Below are 21209 nucleotides of genomic sequence, written 5' to 3' on the forward strand. Positions count from 1 at the left end.
AGGATGAACTTACTCGCCCTTAGCACTAGGAACTACCTGCGCATGAGAGCTGTCCTGGACCGTTTTGGAACTTGGGAGATAAATTGATTTTTCTCTTGATAAACTAATGTTGCCCCAGTCACTGGTAATGCACTGATCCCTTTCTCTATGTTCACTATAATAGAAATAAATGTTCATGTATCATGCTGGGCGTTTTGATTTAATGGTAGTCTATGTATTTGTCCTTGAAATAATGAAAGGCTGACTCAGCCCTCCTGAGGATTCAAACTTGCCAAGTTCTGGCTGACCCGGCTGCCCCGAGTCGTGTGGGAGGCGAGCTTTACTCATGAGCCATCCTTACCTGTCAATGCTTCCTGTCTGCTTGTGCTTTCAAATCAGAAAATAATGAAAATCTTCTACAAAACAGATTGACCTTTTAGTTATTGTTCCTTGCTTAATAGCCGCTCCACGGCCTCCACATGCTGGCCCGCCTAGCGTGGCCCTCACCCAGCAACCTAGACGTACACATCGTGTCCTCTTTTCCCATGAAAAGGGGTCTCCAAGGAAGCGTGTTAAATTACCCAACCCATTTGCCACCCCAGTGAGAGCTACTAGAGAACATGAAAATGAAATGCCACTTAACTTCATCAACTGAACAGTTGGTACTGTCTGCAACAGGATGTAACGTCTACAACTGTCTTGGGTTTGTTCTGTAGTCATATGTCAAGGAAACTGTGTTATTTTATTAAGTAGCAAACACCCGTATAGCTTCTGACCTTGCTGCAAAGGTCATCAGAGAAAGGGTTTCAATGGAGCGGCATTTTCCTGGTCTGTCTAGAGGCAGCTTTATCTCTCTGCCAGAACTCTTGCAGGAGTAGGGAGAAAGGCTCTGCTGTCAGTCAGCTGGTCTCTGAGGCAGACCGGTGCATCATCTAGAACATTCTGTTAGAGCGACCTCTATTTTGTAAAAGTTGTCCAACCTTGTAAATTAGGGAGAGTTATCTAAAGTGGTCTTACATAGTTTCTTCTGTTTACATGGTGCTTTTGCCTTGCTTTGTTTCCCACGTTATGCTGTATCACGTGTTTCTGTTAATGTGCTGTTTGGTACATTGATGTTTATTGCCACTTTTATGATGCATTAAATGTATCGTTATTGTTGTTATTGAAAATGATCTTTCATTTGTCTATTGCTCCCACTGTTCGCGTGATTAATGTAACGGTTGCAGACACTGCCTATTATTAATTGGTACATTGTATCTTAACCAAAACAGTATTTTCCGGGGCACCATCTTGGAATGGTTTAGACAGCTATTTAATAGCGTGTCTTGAACCTATTTCTATCCAGAGTGTGTTTTCCTTGTGTGTGTCTCAACTTTGGGCTGAGGTATGCCATGTAACAATACTTTATAGTAAATAAGCACCCAGTCAATGCCAGATGGCGAGTCAGTTTATGAAGAATTAGGGCCTCATGTACACAATGCAAGCTAGTATTCCAAGCTGCTAGCTGGCTCTGCGGCCGGGTGCTCCAATGGACAGCCTTTCTGCAGCTCTCAGGCTTTCCCTTCCTGTTCCAGCACACCACCCACACCAACCCCATTCCTTCTCTTCACATTTGGGAGCCCCATCTCCCACGGTTCCTGTCACCTTTGCTCAAATTTTGCCATGGAAATGGAAGAAGGGTTTCACTTGGACTCCAGCGTTTGGCAGCCTTGTGTTTTGTAACATAGCTTGCTCCCTGGAATCCATATTTTTTTACATTCTTCACATTTTTCATGCCCTTAGCGCCTCAGAGCTTTTCCCCGGGGTGTCAATAGTAATACTGCTTCCCTTCTCGTGCCATTACTATGTGGTAATGTTCTGATTACTTACCGGTAATCTTCACTACTCCTAGTCCTACTCTTCCTCGTCACAGTACTTACCTCATGAGGCACCCGCCTCCGACACAGGACCTTCTTCTATTTCTTCTTATTTCTATAACTCCTCCCCCACACCCACGTCACTTAGTTTCATATTACCAAGCCGTAGCATGGGACCTTCCCCGCAGGGAGGGTGAGGAGGGTCGTCAGTACTGTGACGAGGAAGAGTAGGACTAGGAGTAATGAGGATTACCGGTAAGTAATCAGAACATTACCTCCACGTCCACTCTTCCTCGTCCCAGTACTTACCTCATGAGGTATACCAAAGCAACAAACGGGGAAAAAGGTCCCAATGAGACACAGAGTCAAAACAGTGCAGAAACACACACCTTTAATAACTCCCATATTACATCCCCACAGACAAAACTCCAACCCCGAAGGAACCAACCCCCGAGTGGGAGACATTCAACCTATAGTGGTTGATGAAGGTGCTCTGATCAGCCCAAGTGGCAGCTCTACATATCTCCTGTAGAGAAACCCCCCTAGCATCGGCCCATGAGGCCGCCAAACCTCTGGTGGACCGCCCCTGAACGTGCGCAGGCACAGGCAGGCCCGAAGCCACATAGGCCATGGAGACCACAAGACGGATCCATCGGCTAATGGACACTACAGATGCCTTACGCCCAGCCCCAGCCGGGCCAAAAGTAATCAGAAGACTGTCAGAGCGGCGGAAAGGGGCAGTTCTAGCCAAGTACTCCAACACCGCCCGCCGCACATCAATGCTATGCCAAGCCACTTCCTCTGGCGTTTGCAGATTTTGAAAAAAGGCAGGGAGAACCAGATCCTGAGATGTGTGAAAACGAGAATCAACTTTAGGGAGAAACTTCGGATCACACCTCAGCACCACCGAGTCTGGCAGAACCCTCAGGAAAGGGGGGTGACATAACAGAGCCCCAATCTCCCCAAGCCTACGGGCAGAAGTTATGGCAATCAGAAAAGCAGTCTTCAGCGTCAGATGTTTCATATCAATTTCGGAAATGGGCTCAAAAGGAGGCCCTTGAAGAAACTTTAAGACAAGAGGGAGATCCCAAGGAGGAAGCCCCTTATAAGTACAAGGACGGGAAGAAGAAAAACCCCTGAGCAACTTCCCCACCAACACCTCCCCATCCAAGTGCCCATCAGAGTCCCCCAAAAGGAATTTTATGGAGGCCCACTGAGAGCGAAGCGTGGAAACCGACAGGCCCTTGTCAAACCCATCCCGGAGGAATTGAAGGATAGCGGGGAGGCCAGAACGCAGGGGTGGAATCCCAGACCGCCCACACCAGTCCCGGAAATGAATCCACCACCGGACCAGAAAACCCCTGAGATATCAGCCTAGCCCGTGCAATATCCACACTGCCCATTGTATCTGGCGGACCCCCAACCGTAGCTCCCCCAGAAGGGGACAAGGCCACTTCGGAACCAGCCAAGGCTCCTGGCACCGAAGCTCCAACAGAGAGGGGAACCAACTCCGGCGGGGCCAGTACGGAGCGAACAACAATACAGTCACCCTGGATATTCTGATGCGCTGAACCACCCGAGGCAGAAGAGGAATAGGTGGAAAAGCATAAAGGAGACCCTGAGGCCACTGCACAGAGAGGGCGTCCACCCCCCACGCACCCTCTGTCTGAAAACGAGAGCAGAAGAGGGGAACCTTTGCTGAGGCTGGAGACGCAAACAGGTCCAGAATAGGGGTCCCGAACCTGACACAGAACCTGACACTGCAAAAACCTGGGTCGAGAGGACCAGTTCCACCGAGGAGGGAAACCGGCGGCTGAGTAGATCCGCCCGAACATTGTCCACCCCCCTGATATGTGAAGCCACCAGGGACACCAGATGTGATTCCCCCCAAGCACCTATCTGAGCTGCCAGGGCATTCAAGGAGCGGCCGGAACCCCCTTGGCGGTTGACGTAAGCCAAAGCTGTCGTATTGTCCGTCCGGACCAAAACTGCCCGGCCCATCAGCAACCTCCTGAAGTACACCAGAGCCCGGAGAATGGCACACAACTCTCGCCAATTGGATGTCCGATAGCTCTCTTCCGGATCCCACAACCCCTGAGCAGAGAGGACTCCCAACGTAGCTCCCCAGCCCCTTCCACTGGCGTCGGTAGTAAGTGTGGTCACAGGAGGAATGATCAGGGACACCCCAGCCCGTAGTTTCGGAACCCTCAACCACCACTGCAGGAAGACCCGCAGCGCCAGAGACACCGGAATCAAAGCCTCGAAAGCTTGAGATGAAGGGAGCCAGTGGGAGAGAAGGTAGGACACCAGGGGGCGTAGATGAAGACGGGCCCAGGGAACCAGAAACACGCAAGAAGCCATGTGCCCCTGCAATTTCAGCAATAGACGGGCCGGGACATACTGCCTCCCGAGAACCCTGCCCAGAACAGTCAGCAAGCGACGGACCCTCTCCAGGGACAGGAACACCTTCCCCATCCTGGTGCAAACCTGTGCACCAATGAAAACTAGATCCTGAGAAGCCTCCAGTTGGGACTTCTGCCAGTTCACCAGGAAACCCCAGTCCTGTAATGCCTGGCAGACCAATCGGAGATGAGAAATGACAGTCTGCCGGCAGGACGCTTTGACCAACCAATCGTCCAGGTAGGGAAATATCTGAATGCCCCGCAGATGTAAGTGCGCCACCAGGGGAGCCACCAGCTTGGTGAAAACTCTGGGGGCAGATCGCAGTCCGAACGGGAGCACCCTGAACTGAAAATGTCGGGATCCCACTGCAAAGCGGAAGAACTGCATGTGCCAGGGACGGAGAGTCACATGGTAATAAGCGTCCTGGAGATCCAGAGATGTCATCCAATCCCCCTTTATTAACATCGGAAGAATGTTCCTTAAAGTCTCCATCTTGAAGTGTTCCTTTTGGACGAAGCAGTTCAGGGCTTTGAGGTCCAGAATTAGACGGTACTTCCCCGAAGGTTTGGGGACCAGGAACACCCGTGAGTAGAACCCCTGACCCTGCACAGGGAGAGGAACGGGCATGATGGCCGCCTTCAACACTAATTCGGAGAGCGCGGCGTCCCTGGCCAACCTCTTGAGCCGAGACCTGGGAACCACAGTCCGAACCATGCAATGCTGGATAGGAGGAGACAGGAAATGCACTCGATACCCCCATTGTACTGTGTCCAGAACCCATGAGTCGGAACACCACCTTTCCCATACTGGAAAAAACTGCCGGAGCCGCCCGCCCACCGGCAATTCCAAACCGTCAGGACTTAGGTGCCGGGCCAGGACGTGAAGAGCGTGGAGGACCCCGACCCCCCCCTAGCCCTCCGAAAAGCATGTGATGAGGAGCCAGGAAAAGACCTGCTGGTCACTGGACCAGCCCCAGAGGAAGATTTCTTGGCCGTTGAAGGAGGCTTGCGTCGAAGTTTGTCAGCATGTTTGTCCGCCCTAAAAACTTTGTGCACCTTATCCTCAAGGCAATCACCAAAAAGCCTGGACCCAGTGAAAGGAAGTTTCAGGGCAGCCGCCTTCTGAGACCCATCAGTCTTCCAGTCCCTTAGGTGCAAATGCCTCCGGGCAGATATACCAGCCCCCATGGCCATGGCTGAACCACGCACCCCATCAAAAGCCAGATCGGCCAAAAACTCAACCTGTCTCTGCATGTCTGTAAGCAAAGGGGCACAATCAGAGCCTTCATTGACAGCCTTTTTCAACTCCCTGAAACCATTCAACACTGTTTCACCTGTGTAGGAACCATAGATATTTGCTCGACGGGCCAGATGCGCCCCTGCATGAACCTTCTTAAGGCTGGAATTAACTCGGCGGTCCACTGGATCCCGGACGGCCGCCTCCTCGGCCGACATAGAGGAGCGACCCACCAGGCTGGCGAGGATAACGTCGACCTCAACTGGATCAGACAGCAAAGTCTCGCCATTCAAAGGGTAAAGTTTGGACATGAAACGGGGCATTGCAATCTTCTCCGGGTCATGCAATTCCCGGAGGATTTTTTCCCGGATATCGGAAACCAATGGCAACCCCTTCCTAGGTGTATGCCTATACTGGCGAATAGAAGGGTCGGCCCCCTCCACCGGCACCAGGGGCTCTGAAAAACCCATGCAATCTCCAACTTGAGCCACCACCTCCTCCACTCCCTCTCTGTCCAGATACTTCCCTTCAGCATCAGCCAAAGAGGAACAAGAAGAGGCCGATGACTCAGCGCCAGAAGAAGAGGAGGATGAGGAAGACAGACGCCTGCGCTTGTGTCCATGAGCATGTGTGCGACTCCCTCTACGATGCTTAAGCAGCTTCTTCAAATCCTTTCTGGTCAGGGAAAAACGCTTAGCCTTTTTCTTTCTCTTTCTGTGTAAATCAGGAGAAGAGGAAGACGAAGAAGAAGAAGACAGGACCAGATGCCTGCTCTTTGCAGAATGTTTTCCCATGTTGAGTAAGCCCAAAAACAGTGACCAAGGAAGCCTGCTTCACCAAAGACCCCTGCACACTGAACCAAGGCTCCACATACAAACAATTGCTAAGGTGCCTCTCCCACATTCAAATAGAGGCCAGAAAGAACAACAACCAATAGTAACAACATCAATTAATTCCTATGGCAACATGCCTGCAGCATCAGAGGAGGAGCCCACCCTCCTCCGGAGCACGTGGCTCAAACAAGAAAAAGGAGCCGCCAATCCGTGCACAGCCGCCCATGCAGCATGGCCATGCAACAGGAAAAACATGCCCCCCCTTCTCCTTACCTTAACCCGGGTCCGTTCTCCCAGAACCCGGGCCACGATGCCCTGCGCTGGCCAAAGCCCAGCAGAAACCAGGCAAGGCAGCCTGACTCAACCGGGTCCCAAGCCCCGCAGGGAACCCAGGAGTCTTGCCACACCTGAAGGAGTCGAAGGCCCCGCCACACAGCCCCACCAGGGGGCCAGCATTCGGAGCTCCCCAGCGCCCCGCGCCGGGAAGAAAAAACAAGCCCAACCTGCCAGAGGCAGGAAAAAATTAAAACTAAGTGACGTGGGTGTGGGGAAGGAGTTATAGAAATAAGAAGAAATAGAAGAAGGTCCTGTGTCGGAGGCGGGTGCCTCATGAAGTAAGTACTGTGACGAGGAAGAGTGGACGTGGAGGTAATGTAGCATTTTTGTTGAATTCATCTCTGCATTATGTGATAGGAGAACATTTTAGTGCATTTACTACATAGTACAATTTTTAAATAACTGCTGGCAAGTAGGGGCTGTAGGACCGCTGCAGCGTTCTTGCTGTTGTTAAAGCAGTGTGTGGTATTCACTGACAATGTATTATAATTAACTAGCTTTTCCAAAGCAGAATGAATTGATATCTACCACTGAAAAAGTACCATTGTCCATCTCCTTGGCTCTGTCCCCTCAACCCTTTGTAATCTACTTTGTGTGAAAGTAAACCATGCCTTAAAGGACTAAAGCAGTACTGTCTAATCCAAACAAAGGGCCTTCATGCCTATGCAATTAAGACCTGAATGGGTTTTGGTGCATGTATGATAGGTATTACACAGAGTAACTGAAGCACAAATAAGTCTTTGGAGCAAACAGTGAGCTTGGCATTCTGGCAGACATCTTGGAGCGAAGCACTGAAATGAAACAATGGCAAATTTACATTAACAAGTGGTGGCAAATACAATATGTCTGACTTTGCAAATGTAGATGGAATGCCTTTTTGTCATTTGGGAGCTTTACATAAAATGGTACCCTCTACATTTACAAAGCCACTCACGGGCCCCAATGCAATGGTTGAGAAACAGAATGTGTCATCACTACACACTGTCCACCAATACAAAGCAGGAAGCACAATGCCCCACCACACAAAACTACAACTAAACAGTCCCAAGGATGTTCACCCCACGGAAATCAAAGAACCAGTCAGGACAGAAGGATACAAACGTCTGAATACACACGCTCACCAAGACGGATCCACTAGGACAACACTTCAACGCGACCCCGACTCTGAACCATTCAAAGCCTTAACCGACCAGGGTCACAATAGATCACCTGAGAATAGATATCACCCACCTAGCCCACACCTGAAGATTAGGTTCAGATGCACCCACCAATCCAAATTATACTCAATAGGATACAGTTGGATCAGCGCAACACCACCAAATCGAGTCGGCCCACGAGAAACCAGCAACATCCAAACTCACAGGTATACAACTCTAATGGAATCATAAGTACCTGAACCAGGATACAGACCCCCCTAACCCAACCCTCAATCTTCTTCATACTTAAACCCACACAAAACAACACAACCATCTCTCTTCCAGCAATCCACACGCACTTTACCACACCGCATCAACAATGCATAAACTTCACCCACAGCACTCGAGGCCTTCATCCGATCAGATACTAGCACCAAAGCCCAGCAATCGGTGTATACCAAGCTGAAGCTGCCAACAGCACACCACTTCTCCCACTCTCCTTCTCCCCTCCTCCCGACTAATCCTACACCCACCCTTCCTGTTTACAGATCCGCCAGAGAGTTGGTGACGGTGCGCTATACAAGTACCGCTAACATAACATAACATAACATATTGTTAGCTTTGGAGTTCCTTAAACAGATCCTACCATGTCACGGCGTCACTATATGGGTGTTAATCTTTATTTAGTAACAACAGTGCTGCCAAATGACATTTTTTGATTACAATATGCAAGATTTTCCATCTCTGGTACCTGTTTTCTGTCCCTCAGGGCCCATTCTCTTTTCAGATACAAAAGATGTTAATTAATGAACAGCATGCATTACAATATAAACAAAGCCACCAATGGCATATCAAAAGGGAAAATAAAGAGGTGCAACCTCTTGAGTCCTGCAAATAACACCCAAGATCACCAGTTGCCCACCTCCTGAATCAGCCTTTGTCTGATCGTTGGAGGAATCTGGATTTTAAATCCACATTCACCATTTCGCACATTCATCCCAACTTCTCGCCTATGGGTGCTCAGTGACCTGCATAGCCCCTTAGACAGACCACCTATCATGTGATCCTTCACCTGCCTGCAAACCATAATCCACACTCCTCTACCAAAGTTGAGAACATTCCCTGGAGACAGAATAGTAAGGAGTAGCCGTCCCACTAACAGATCAAACTCATGCAATTTATCCTGTGACGCAGCGCAATCACCTCTGCTCTTCAACATATACTTGCCACCACTCACAACCTCATCAAAACACAGCCTCATCTGTTACAACTATGCAGAGGACACATAAGTCATTTCTAAAATGACAACCAGCAAAGACACAGATACTGACCTCACCATCCGCCTTGCTCAAGTGAAGTCCTAGATTACAAAAGAAAAAACCTGAACCCAAAGCTAAACCTAGATCTAAAACCAGAGCACAGATTGTACAGGCAGCAATCCCAAGACCTACAGAGATGGGTACCTGCTCAGAAACTACAATAGTGTTCAATATTCTCAGGATTTTGATTAACAAGGATCTAACCCTGGAGCTACAAAGCAATGAAATAGGGAAGAAATCTTTGTACTGCACAATCAGGTGAATCATGCTCATCTTCCCACATAGAACCTTTACCGTCATATCCCAGTATTGTCACAAATTGCCTATGTCAGCAGCATATATACATCAGTATGTCTGTTCACTTTACTGATTAAAAACATGGCTGCCAGACTATTACTCAGGCTCAACAAGAGGGAACACATCACACCAACCCTAAGATCACATACTGGCTACCAGTCAAGGGAAAAATTCATTTTAAAGCAACCTGCATTGCTCCCACCATGCTGTTTAGAGCAGAGATGAGAATTCATCCTAGATCATCCCATATCAACCAAGAAGTATGAGGTTACACAACAACGTGTTCCTAAAAACCTGTGATGCATGAGACGGAGACATCATAGATCAGCCTTCTCTGATATCATGATCAAACCTAGAACTCAAGTGAATATGCACAATCCAGGATCACCGTAAGGTCTGGCAAATGCTAAAGACCTGGCCTTTCAACTCACTTTAACCAACCTGAAAACACCCTTAATTTCAAGCTGGACTACACACCAAATCACCTCCATTTATTGCAGCAAATCAACTGAAGCTGGAAATAGCTGTAAACCATCAAGTGACTTAACTGGACCATGTATTCCACTCCTGGCACTAGGACACACATAGGTCTCCATCCCAAGGCATGACACTCACTTAAACCATAAGCACTCCACACTGAACCACTTCCCTCCACCAGACTGCATCACTTGCTGACAAATATACTGGGGTGCCCTCTTTTCCAGTATCATATGCTTTAAAGTGAACATAGCGCCTAGTGCTGGGTGCTTCTGAAAAACAGTGCAGGCAAGGCCCTACAGTAGTTGAATCCATTGAAACTCTTCTCCTTTATGCACCAGTGAACTGCATGCATGGTTTGCTCACAGAAAGCCCCACTGTAATTTGTGTAATACACTCATGCTATTTACATTGTGATCTTGCCGTTGCTGATGTTGAGTCTTATGTATTGCCCCACCAGATCCTGGCCCCAAGTGGCTTGTCGCCGACTGCAATTACTGTGAGTTCTACCCAAAAACCAACTCACCCATGCCTACCCATTACACATAGCTTCAGGTAACAGTCCTTATATTTTTTATTTTTTATTTTGGTTTGATTGATTGATTGATATTTTATTTCTATCGCGCTCGTACACAAGTGTTTGGCTGAAAGATCAACCTTTCAAAATTTACAAAATTACAACAGCGAGTTACTGTACAAAAACCAATAAAATATCATCTTTACACAGTGTTAATCAAGAAAATTAAATACTCAAAGCATAAACCTAATCATAAAACACAAAACATAAAAAGAAAAGGAAAAAGCTGAAACCATCACAATTTCCAACATGAGGACGAAAGACCTCTACATTTTGCCACAATTGTATTACACATCAGCCATATGATTCAGAGTGCCACCAATGTGCGATTCAGATTAGTTAAAATGGAATTACAGCATTAACAAATTGAACCAATGCAATCTGTATGGAAGTCTTTGTGTTGGTTAGGAGATATGCCCAGATTTCATCACTAGAACGAAATAATAAGGAATAACAACACTTATTAAACAGTTGGTTCCAGATTACACTCAAGGCAGGACAGTCAACTACCAAGTGGCATAATGATTCAATTTGGCAAGAATCTTTACACTATCGACAGTATGTTTCATCTTTAGGAATAAGTCTCCTGTTGCCTAGAATCTGCCTTGTCGCACATAAATTAATCCGAATATGCAACATGTGGGATCTAACATAGTTGGACAGACATTTCACTAAATAGGGTTCCATAGTGCGTAGTCTTTTATGCGAAAACATTATGGTTCCACTATCCGCATAGACCGAACATTGATTGCATGTGTGGATCCAGTCAACTCGGTGCAATTTCAATTTAGCTTTGGTTGGATTCAGTAAAAGAAGTTCAAGGGAAATGTCAGCATTGGTTAATGCCTCTAACACATAATCAGTCAATTTTAGGAAAATTCAAAACTGGATGTAAGCAGATGTTTTGCAAGGATACCCAAAACGTTCCGAGAGGTGGCGCCTATGAGGCGTTTTCTGTACAGAGAGCAAAGTTTCCACACCACTTGGCTGTGCTTAGAAATGGTGCCCTTATTTAGGACCAATCCCTGCACTCTGTGCTCTGCCAAGGATGCAGGCCCTCGCTGGGAGTTTAAGGGAGGCATCCTCAGAAGGGCACCACCACAAAGAAGTCACCTAAAGGGCACCCATACTGAGACAACGCCATGGCCACACTAGATGGATGCTCAGTTGCCCACTGGAACCTCCACTGACCTCCCACTACCTTCAAACACACTATATGCATACAACGAAGGCACTAAAAGGCAGCAACTGAATACCCCTCTAGCAGGCCTGAAACATCTGAAGGCTTTCGCCAGCCAACTTACAGAGCACAGATTTGGCCAATACATCCTGGCATCAGTTGCAAGCGCAGGTCCCATTTTGGAATCAAATGCCTCTGTACTCTTGTCATAAAACACCCAGAAACAGATATGCACACAGTAGCCTGGTACTATCAAACTGCACACATCAACACAACAGCAAATCTACAAGGCATGTTGCCTCTCTTCTGATTAACCGAACCCACCACCCCTTCTTTCAGATCTAACAGGGCACCAAGAGACCAAGAAAATGTCAGCAGAGCCATTAACAGATCATGGCATAACATAACATGGCATAGACATTAAGAAAACATTACATAACATTTACAGTGACATAGCACAATAACATGAAATAACATGACATTTGCAAAAACATTGTGGGGGAGCCGTCAGTTTGCTTCTGTTTTCTCCCGAGAACCTGTATATATCTCTTATCCCGACTCGGACCGGCCTCTAGGGTAATACCAAAAACACAGAATGCTTGTGTGGCCCTGTTTATTTTGGTCAAGGTGGGCCACTTTTCTGGCCAATTTGGGCCAGTTTGATGAGTTAATTCACTCTGCGGCTAGTAGTTTTGACCAGTGCTGCTGTATATAAATTCTTTAAAATGCACAATTTGCACCACACTTTATAATTATTTTAAACTCGCCCTTGGTTACTATTCAAACAGTTCCACAAAAGGAATTAGTTGCCATTTGCAACTGAGGTCCACTTATTGGTGCCCGAGACAATTGTATGGTCCAGTCCGACCCTGCCCTTATCCCCACCCATCCCATAGAATGGTTCATGAGATGGTAAATTGGTGGCTGGGAATTGCTGTTTTTTTTATAGCGGCATATGCAAAATGGTGACTGCCAGGGGTAAGTAGCAGGCGACATTGACACACTTTGCAATGCAAAGTGCAAAATGAACGCGTAAAGGCAACTCGGCTTGCTTGTTACTCCTGTTTGCACTTAGTTCAAATGACAAAACTGCACAAAGGGGGCCAGTTTAAACTTAAGTGTTCCCTCTGTGCAAATTAATGAGTTCCTCGAAAATGTGTGTTCAGAAAGAAGGACGCAGCAGACAGGAACCAGAGTTCAGAGCAGCAGCTCAAGCTTTTGGAAGGGATGTAGAGAGAGTGTGGTCAGTAGAGAAATGGCGAGTGTCTTGGACAAAGGGGTGTCTGTTTCTAAAACCCCACATTGCTAACACGTGGTGGGGAAAGCGGCAGTAATCACTGGCACTTGTCCTGGCACTTTGACCGATCCTGGGTTTTTTGTGGATTTGGACAGGCAGCTTGGTCAGAAGGAGCGCGCTCACATGTCCGCCAGCTTTACCGATCTCCCTCGCAAATCCATTGGCATTACTGCTAGCATGCCATTTTCATGCTGGCTGCAAAGCAATGGGTTCCTATGGAATCCACCTGAATTTACCATGTGGTAAAAGCAGGCGGATTGCACAGGAACCCACTGTATTTACCTCCTGCAATCCTGAGTTCCATGGGTCATTTACACTTTCTGCAAAATGGAGTGAAAACGCAAACATGCCTGTCGTTTCCTCTTTACACTTCCATTAATTTAAGGGCAGACTTTCACAATCACCTCCATTGCAGTTTACAATGTTTTTTTTTAAAACATGGACGTTATGTTTATTTGCAAATATGTTAAATATATAATGCAATATTTACAAAAAACAACTGCACAGCGTACGGACCCAATTTCATGTTCCCACCCAGCCTGATCTTCAGATCCAGGTTTGTATAATCCACTCTCAGCTGTGCCAGCATACCACACTCTTCTATGTTCAGGATCTCATGATTGATATTCACCTGTCATAATATGAAAGGTGAATTCTTAAACAGGATGGTGGTCAAGGACGATGGTAAATGCATTTCAGTATGAGCAGGGGTGGGACATTTAAATATCTAATTGGGGATGTTCTAGTGTGATTCCATGTGAAAGTGCGTGTGTTCCTTCTCACTAAACAAGCCCTCCACTGAGTCCATACATTTTGAAAATTGACAACGTGCTTCAATTTGCCAAGTTCCACGATGTGTAAAAAGTGGAGGTAAAAGCGTTACACCGAGGTTACTCCCACTTCTTCCATTCCACCAGAATTTCAAAGGTTTAGCATGCGGAGTTGGAGAGCTTTTCCAATGCGAATCTCAAATCCGCACGGTTTTCCATTATCGTGATTTTTTCATGCTATCAGAAAATCAATGGACTCTTATGGAATCCGCCTATTTTTTTAAATGTTTTTTTTACATCTGGTAGAAGCAGGCGCATTGCATAAGAATTCACTGTAAATGCCTCCTGCAATCGTTAATTGCAGAGGGCATTTACACTTTTACCAACATGTCTAACAGAAATGTGTTATGATAATAATCTCGCCTGTTTTAGCACTGGAGAGCTCATTGTCTACGTCTGCAGAATGGTATCCGAGGCATAAAAACAATGCTTACAACGTTTACCCTTTGTTTTATATCTCACATACCACTTTGCGGCATTTGTGTCGTTTTTGCTGGTGGAGCAAGGGCACAGAATGGGATTTCTGTTTACACCTGTACCCTATGATCGACCACCAAAAACTGAATGCATTTATGCAAGTATATTTTGATGCTGATAAATATGCATTTGATTCCTATGGAATCTGTGTACTTTTTTCAGCTCTTAAAAATAGGCAGATTCCATAGGAATCAATTTTAAATTCCATCTGCCATGTTTAAATCGCAGGTGGAATTTACAATATTTGCACTTAGAAATTCAAAATCAATACGTAAATGCAATTTCACCTGCTTTTATACCGTTGTTTGCACTTTGCAGTGTAAATGATGAAAATTGCATGGAGGGGACCTTTTTGCATGATGTAATTGCAAATGTAACAGGTCCCCTCTGTGTATTTTACGCATCTTTTTATCACAACCGCCGATTTGCTTGCCCCAGGGTCACACGATGTACATTGAAATAATGAAGCTGGAACTACAAACTTTCTTAAAGATGCCAAGTCAATAAAATTAAGCCACTTCGTCACATCTTCCTCCTCCCTCATATGTCAGCAACCACTGATATGTAATTTGCCTACCCTAGCTATCTAAACTAATTTTAAATGGCGTCACCGCGCAGTTGCAGGTGCAATCAAAAACCATTTGACTGATCATGTTTGCTCATATGGTTTCCCAATCTTTTCGTCTTTCCATGGCACTGGATTAGAACCTCTAACAATGAGGGAAGAACTAAGATTGCAGACAATTTCGTCCTGTGCAGGCTGGAATGGAGGGAGGATAGCTCAGTGGCAACGCGCCCCGCTGAGCAACACTGGTTCGAATCCCGGATCCGTGCTTAAAATCGACCTCGGTATTAAAAGCATTATAAATACCTGTACTTGCATGATCCGAATGTACAAGGCCTAGTAGGATAGTTCCCCCTGCCGCCACCCCCTTTCCTTGTTGTGCCTTGAGACACCCACGTGTATAGGCGCATTACAAATGAACAATAAAATAAAAATAATGCCTGAATCTCTCTGCAACCGACAAGGTGGAACACAACAAGCTTGTGTCAAAGGCCTCTAAGCCGGAACTTAACTGATTCCTTTATTCCTGTGTAAAAACACATGCGATTGGGAAACCAACTCTCCTTTGCAAGGCCATTGTGATCCAGTACTGCACATGGATCACTGCTATCCCACTTGTACTTTACCATTTGTGTTGTACCTCTCATGGAGAGGCTTCAAGATCATGAACACACAGACCCTGGAGCACAAAGTGGTGACTAGATATTATTTGGAGGTAACACCGGTTATACTTAAAGTGAAGTGCAATGTAACCTCAGAGTTACTCATGCTCCATGAAAAAATAAATAATACATATTTTTAATCAGGCCTTCCAGGCAAATGAAAGGAAAGTCACTAGTCTGTCTTTGAAGTCGGTCGGAACGTGATGAGGTCCGCAACTCTGCTGATTCCTAAACGCAGGAAAACAGAGAGGTGAAATAATTAATTGCTGGTATTTCTTGAATGACTATGTCCTTGAAAAATGATCAGATATCTAGTGGTTAAAATTAGGTGGACTTGCTTATTTTTGCATTGTGTAAATTTAATCACATGAAAAGAAAAATAGGCTGATTCACAAATGGTAATCCTATGAAGAAAATAGCTGATTGTCTATGATTACTGTGGCGTGACATTTTAGATTAGCCTCTGACATCATCGTGACTCACATTTGCACTGTTCACTTTTGCCAATCAATGGAAATTCTATGGGAAACAGACCTCCTGTGTACTTTTCACGTATTCCTTTTTACAAGTCTTTCATATTGGCTGAGGGGTCCAGCCAATGTAGATGAGAACTTTTTGATGAGGAAGAAGTGAATTTTCTTTTATTTGAACGGTGCTAAGACTGAAAAGGAGCAACAGATTTAGTCAGAATCTTCCCTTTAGATAGGTGGCACATCGCCACATCCTAGGGCTAACATTGATCCAAATAGTAAAAAGATGAAAGATGATTAAGAATGATCAGGATGATAAATGATTTTAATGATTAAAATGATTCTTTTTAAAGCATGTGTTAAAACGGAGAATTCAGGTATGAGAAAGAATTGTATTAGTCAATTTGTCCCCTTTGGGTTTCGTTAGCCCATTTGGGGCCATTTTCTGTGCAGCACTTTTATTGTGAATAGTTGCTCTATAGAAATAATTGTCAGCGTAATGGAATACTTGTATGGGACCTCTGAGTGTCCAGTGCTTGTAGCACCTGTTCTAGTAGTGTAACATATATATTGAGGGCAAGATCGTACTTTGCTGAGCTATCTCACAGATGTTACAGGCAGTAGTAAAACACCTATTTATGATCCTCACAAGACCATCAGCTACTTCTACCTGACTGACTTTTGATTATGTCACACAGTGGTATCGTTTCTGTTTGTATCATCTGTTCGATAGATCTATGTGGTAAAATCACAACGGTAGTTTCAAAGCATAAAATTTAAAAAAATATATTTATTAACTCAAATGTCAGGATGGTTGAAAGCCTAACTTACCCTATGCTAAGGTGGGATTTGCCAACCGGAACAAATCTAAGGAAAGTCTACATCAAAGAGTACAACATAATAGTCCATCTGTGTCCAAAACCTATCCTTGCCCTCCCAACTAGAACCTATAAATGTGTAGGGATATCAATGTCAAAAGAAACAGTGTGTAATGCAAAGTTCTGAGCTTCTTCCAGCTCACAGCTTTCTTTCAGATCCCCTTCCCCAAGTATATGAATGTTCTCCACAAGCATATGCAAATTCCATTAATAAAAAGTGTCAAAGTTTTACCTTCTCCAATAGTTCAAAACCAATCCTTGGGGGTCCCTTCCTCAAGCTTTAAGTTGCACAATCCAAACACAAAGGGTCTCAGGACTTTGTTCCCAAGAGAACAAGTGCAATACTTCAAGACTCAGGATTCCCTTTCCCAAGACTTCACTTGCTTCAGTCTTTATAAAAGTGTTGCAGTGGTTTTGTTGGGCTTGTTTCATGGTGTCCTTTATTTTTCACCATTCAGGGCTCTCCGGTCTAGGCGCAGTTATCAGACTGCATGGTCCACCCACCACAGGTCGTGCAATCAGGATCCCTGGGTTCCTTAGCCCATACGCAGATTTCTTGGCTCTGCTCATGTGCACCAAGTGACCTTCACTTGACTCCTTTTCGGTTTGAATTGTAAACTTGTTTGATATTCAATAGGTTTGTTTGTCTCAATGTTAAGTTTTAACATCGATCGGCATTCAAAATATATTGGTTTTCTTTCAAATTTAAAGTTTCATGTAGTTTGGTATTCAATATGCACTTAATTGTTAAAGTTCTCAGATTGTTACTCTCTAGAAGTCCATTAGCAACTTCCTGATGCTGGAGCATCCCTCTGATACTCGAAAGCCTTCTTGGATTTGTCAGATGATTCCCGTGGCTTCCTTTCAGCTCCACCAGCTGGGAGACCCACCGTTGCGAATTTCACTCGCTCACTGTATAGTTTCTCCTTCACGCTGGCATCTTTGATACTGGTTTTTACACGCGGACCATGTCCTCAGGGTTCTGTGCGCTCTAGCAGCTCCTACTGCTTGTACTGAGCTTTGGAAGCCTCCAGGTCAGGGAAATTACAAAGCCCATTCACCTCGGGTCCCACAAGTCCCCTGGGTCTTTTGCCGGTGTCTTGATTCTTCTCCCTAGAAGCACCACAGCTGCCTCCTCACATGGGTCTCCTGCTGCTCCTCCGCTCTCAGGTCTCCCTGTTGCTCTCTCTCCTTCTCCTTCTCTTCCTCTTTATACACCGGCAGCCCCTTGACTGACCATGATTGGTTCTGTACATGCATCTTCTTCATCCCAGTACCAAAGTGGTGAAGCTACGTAATTTTCAGCACTCTCAGTTGCCTCTTCTTCTTGTCAGTACTCTTAGGTGTTCTATGTAGCAAAATGGGGGAAACTGGTTTGTAATAACCCATAAAAGTTGGGGGAGGGTTAGGTTGACTGTAACAAGAGAGATGGGGATAGCATGTCTTGCCCAAGAGTACCCCACTCCTCTAGGAACCTCCACCAAGGTGATCCTCCCTCGCTTCTCCACCCCCAGGGTCAGGATCCAAGGGCAATGGCCTTTGCCTGGCCACCTGCACAGAGGTTCAAAGGGGAGTAGGGCTGAGTATACCCTCAGGTTTCCCACACATTGTAAAGGAATCAAAATCGCACTATTCAAAGAAACATTTTAGCCTTTATGTTGTCAAGATTTGACAAATAATTGTTCTAATAATCATCTTTATAAAGAAATATATCTTTTCTGATGAGTTCAATGATCTCTAACAATTTTTCTATCCATGAAGATATGAAGTCCTTATCTGTATCAATCCCATAGCACACGGGCAATGTTTGATACTGTTTGTGAATTTTGTTCTATTCGCAACATAGACAATGGGCCCATGGTCACCATGAGTCATGGGGGCTTCATTCTAGGAAAAATGCCTAATGCAAAGTATATTTCTATACAGTTGCACTGATTTCAAAGGCATTTTTGCAAGTGAACAAATGTAATCACTATCATAAAAATGTCTTTAAAACAATATATGTGACAGGTTTATGGTCATGACCCTGTCAAAAGGGAGAACTGATGCCTCATAAACTGGGGTACACGGCCTACCAGGGCATTGTCAGATCCTGTTCTACCCCAGAGGTGAAAAAGTATAGCCTTCCAGTGGAAGAGAATGGTGCAGTTGATAAAAATAAAGTCATTGCCCATCGAGGGAAGGGGATATGGTTTATAATGTACCTACAAATAATAGGTTTAATGTTCTTGAGGCAAATTACATTGGAGTCGATTAGACACCTTCCCCTTTAATAGAGATCGCAACTACAGACAAGGGCCCATACGTCCATGTGGGGTGTGAAAGAAAGCAGGCGGGCCAAAAGCTAAGCTGCAGAGTGATGAAAGAGAGAATCGACCACCCTTACAAGTGTGCAAAGGGGAATGTGGTACCTCAATACTACTGGTCTTGAAGTTTCTATCATGTATGATCAAGGACCAACAGAGAGATGTAAAAGCCACTAAGGAGAAACTGGCAGGTAGGCAGGATTTACTGCAGGTTAATACAATCCCCCGGAATACCTGGGGCAAAAACGATCCTGCTCATTAACTCAGCTAGCAGCAGCAATTAGCATCAAGGGACCTGGGGTGGAGCTAGATGAAACAAGGATGAAAGTGATACCCTGGCCATGTAAGGAGATAGGGCAGCAGCACATCTAACATCCAATAAATTGCATGTTAGTGCATATAAAAGGAGGTCGGGACTCTCCAGCAAATTATTGCCACATCGCATTTCTATACACATCAAGTAAAATATTTGCAAGAGCAATGTTGGGGAGGCTAAAGACATGGATGGTTAATAATGCTATCTTAAGTCACCAGCAAGCAGGATTTTGAGAGAAAACAAGCATGGTCTACCAATGCTTCAGATTGTACATGCTAATATGTAAGTATGTTAAGAGAAATGAATCTATATGTTCTATTTATAGACGTACACACAGCTTCCGAATGTGCACCTCATTCAATCTATGGAGTAGCCTGCAAGAGCAGGCCGTTCCCAATGACTTGCTGTCCACCATAGTGCTATTTTACACCAACAATGAGGTGCCAGTCAGGGGGGCATTGCCAGAGAATTTACAGCCCCCTTCAAAGTAAACAAAAAAAAGCAGTACGGCATGGATGCGTACTAGCACCAACCCTGTTTTTACTGTATATTAATAATATGATTACCAAGCTCCTTTCAGCTCCAACTGATGCTCCTGTGCTAGATGGGGAAATGCGTCCTCTTCGCCTCTTCGCTGATGTTGACGTATTGATATGCCTTAGACCAGCCCGCCTTAGGGAGCAAATTCAATTGTTCAAAGAAGTATGTTGTGCAAAAGGCCAAGAGATAAATTATGGGAAAACACAATCGATGGTACTCTCGGCCAAGAAGAAGAGGGGCACTTGTAGCCGAGTGTTGGAGAATCCCAAAATAGAAGAAGTGAACATGTTTGATTACTTGGGTATAAGTTTCTTTAGTACGGGTAAATGGGAATGTCATAGAGAGAAGGCTGGCAGTTGTCTCTCAAGATATGCAGGGACAATACCCAGCTATACTCAGAGGTCAAAGTGGGCGGGAACTGAAGGGTACGATGTTCCCTTACTTTAAAGGGCAACCCCTCATAGGTGCATTACTTTATGCGACCCAGAATACTGTTCCGGGGTGGCAATTTTTATTAAAATACTTTTTTCCTTTTAATTTCTTCCTTATTGGGGACACGAACCAGAGCACTACTGATATGAAGCCATTGCAACACTTCACTGCGCTGTTCCTCGGGCTCTGGAAAAGGATTATTTATTTCAATAGACTGCTTGGGATACAAAACCCATTACCAAGCAGCCAAAACGCCGAGCTTGATTGCAATCTGCTATGAATGGCTGTAGGATCCGACTTGTTAGAAGGCAACGGGAAGGGTGTGTCTGTGGTTGGTCATGTTCTTTAAGAGGTGCGCACGAAGGGTGGTGAAGGGGAATCTGCATGAGGGTGCATTCTGAGTGGAACAATGACACACTAATGGAGATCATTTAAATCCATTTTGTTTCATTGTGTTTTCTTCAGTCTTATGAGAACTGTTGTAAAACACAATGGGCCTCATTAGGACCCTGGCGGATTTCGCGGTGCTAAATGCACCGCGAAGCACGGCGGAAAGCCGTCGATAGCGCCATGGGGGTTGGCGGATTTACCGCCCCATTCCGACCTTGGCGGAGCGGTAAATCCCCAATCCCCATTCTGCCCTTCCCCATTCCCATTCTTGCCCCATAGGGTATAATGGGAGTGGGGAAGGAGTTAATTACGCCACCGTAAAATACGGTGGCGTAATTAACAACGAGGTCCCGTAGCGCCATGGTTTTCTCCGCCTGGTAAAACCAGGCGGAAAACGGCGCCATGGCGCTAAGGGAA

The sequence above is a fragment of the Ambystoma mexicanum genome, chromosome 8 (genome assembly GCF_040938575.1).
Source record: "Ambystoma mexicanum isolate Mex_15411 chromosome 8, UKY_AmexF1_1, whole genome shotgun sequence".
Taxonomy (NCBI): Eukaryota; Metazoa; Chordata; class Amphibia; order Caudata; family Ambystomatidae; genus Ambystoma; species Ambystoma mexicanum.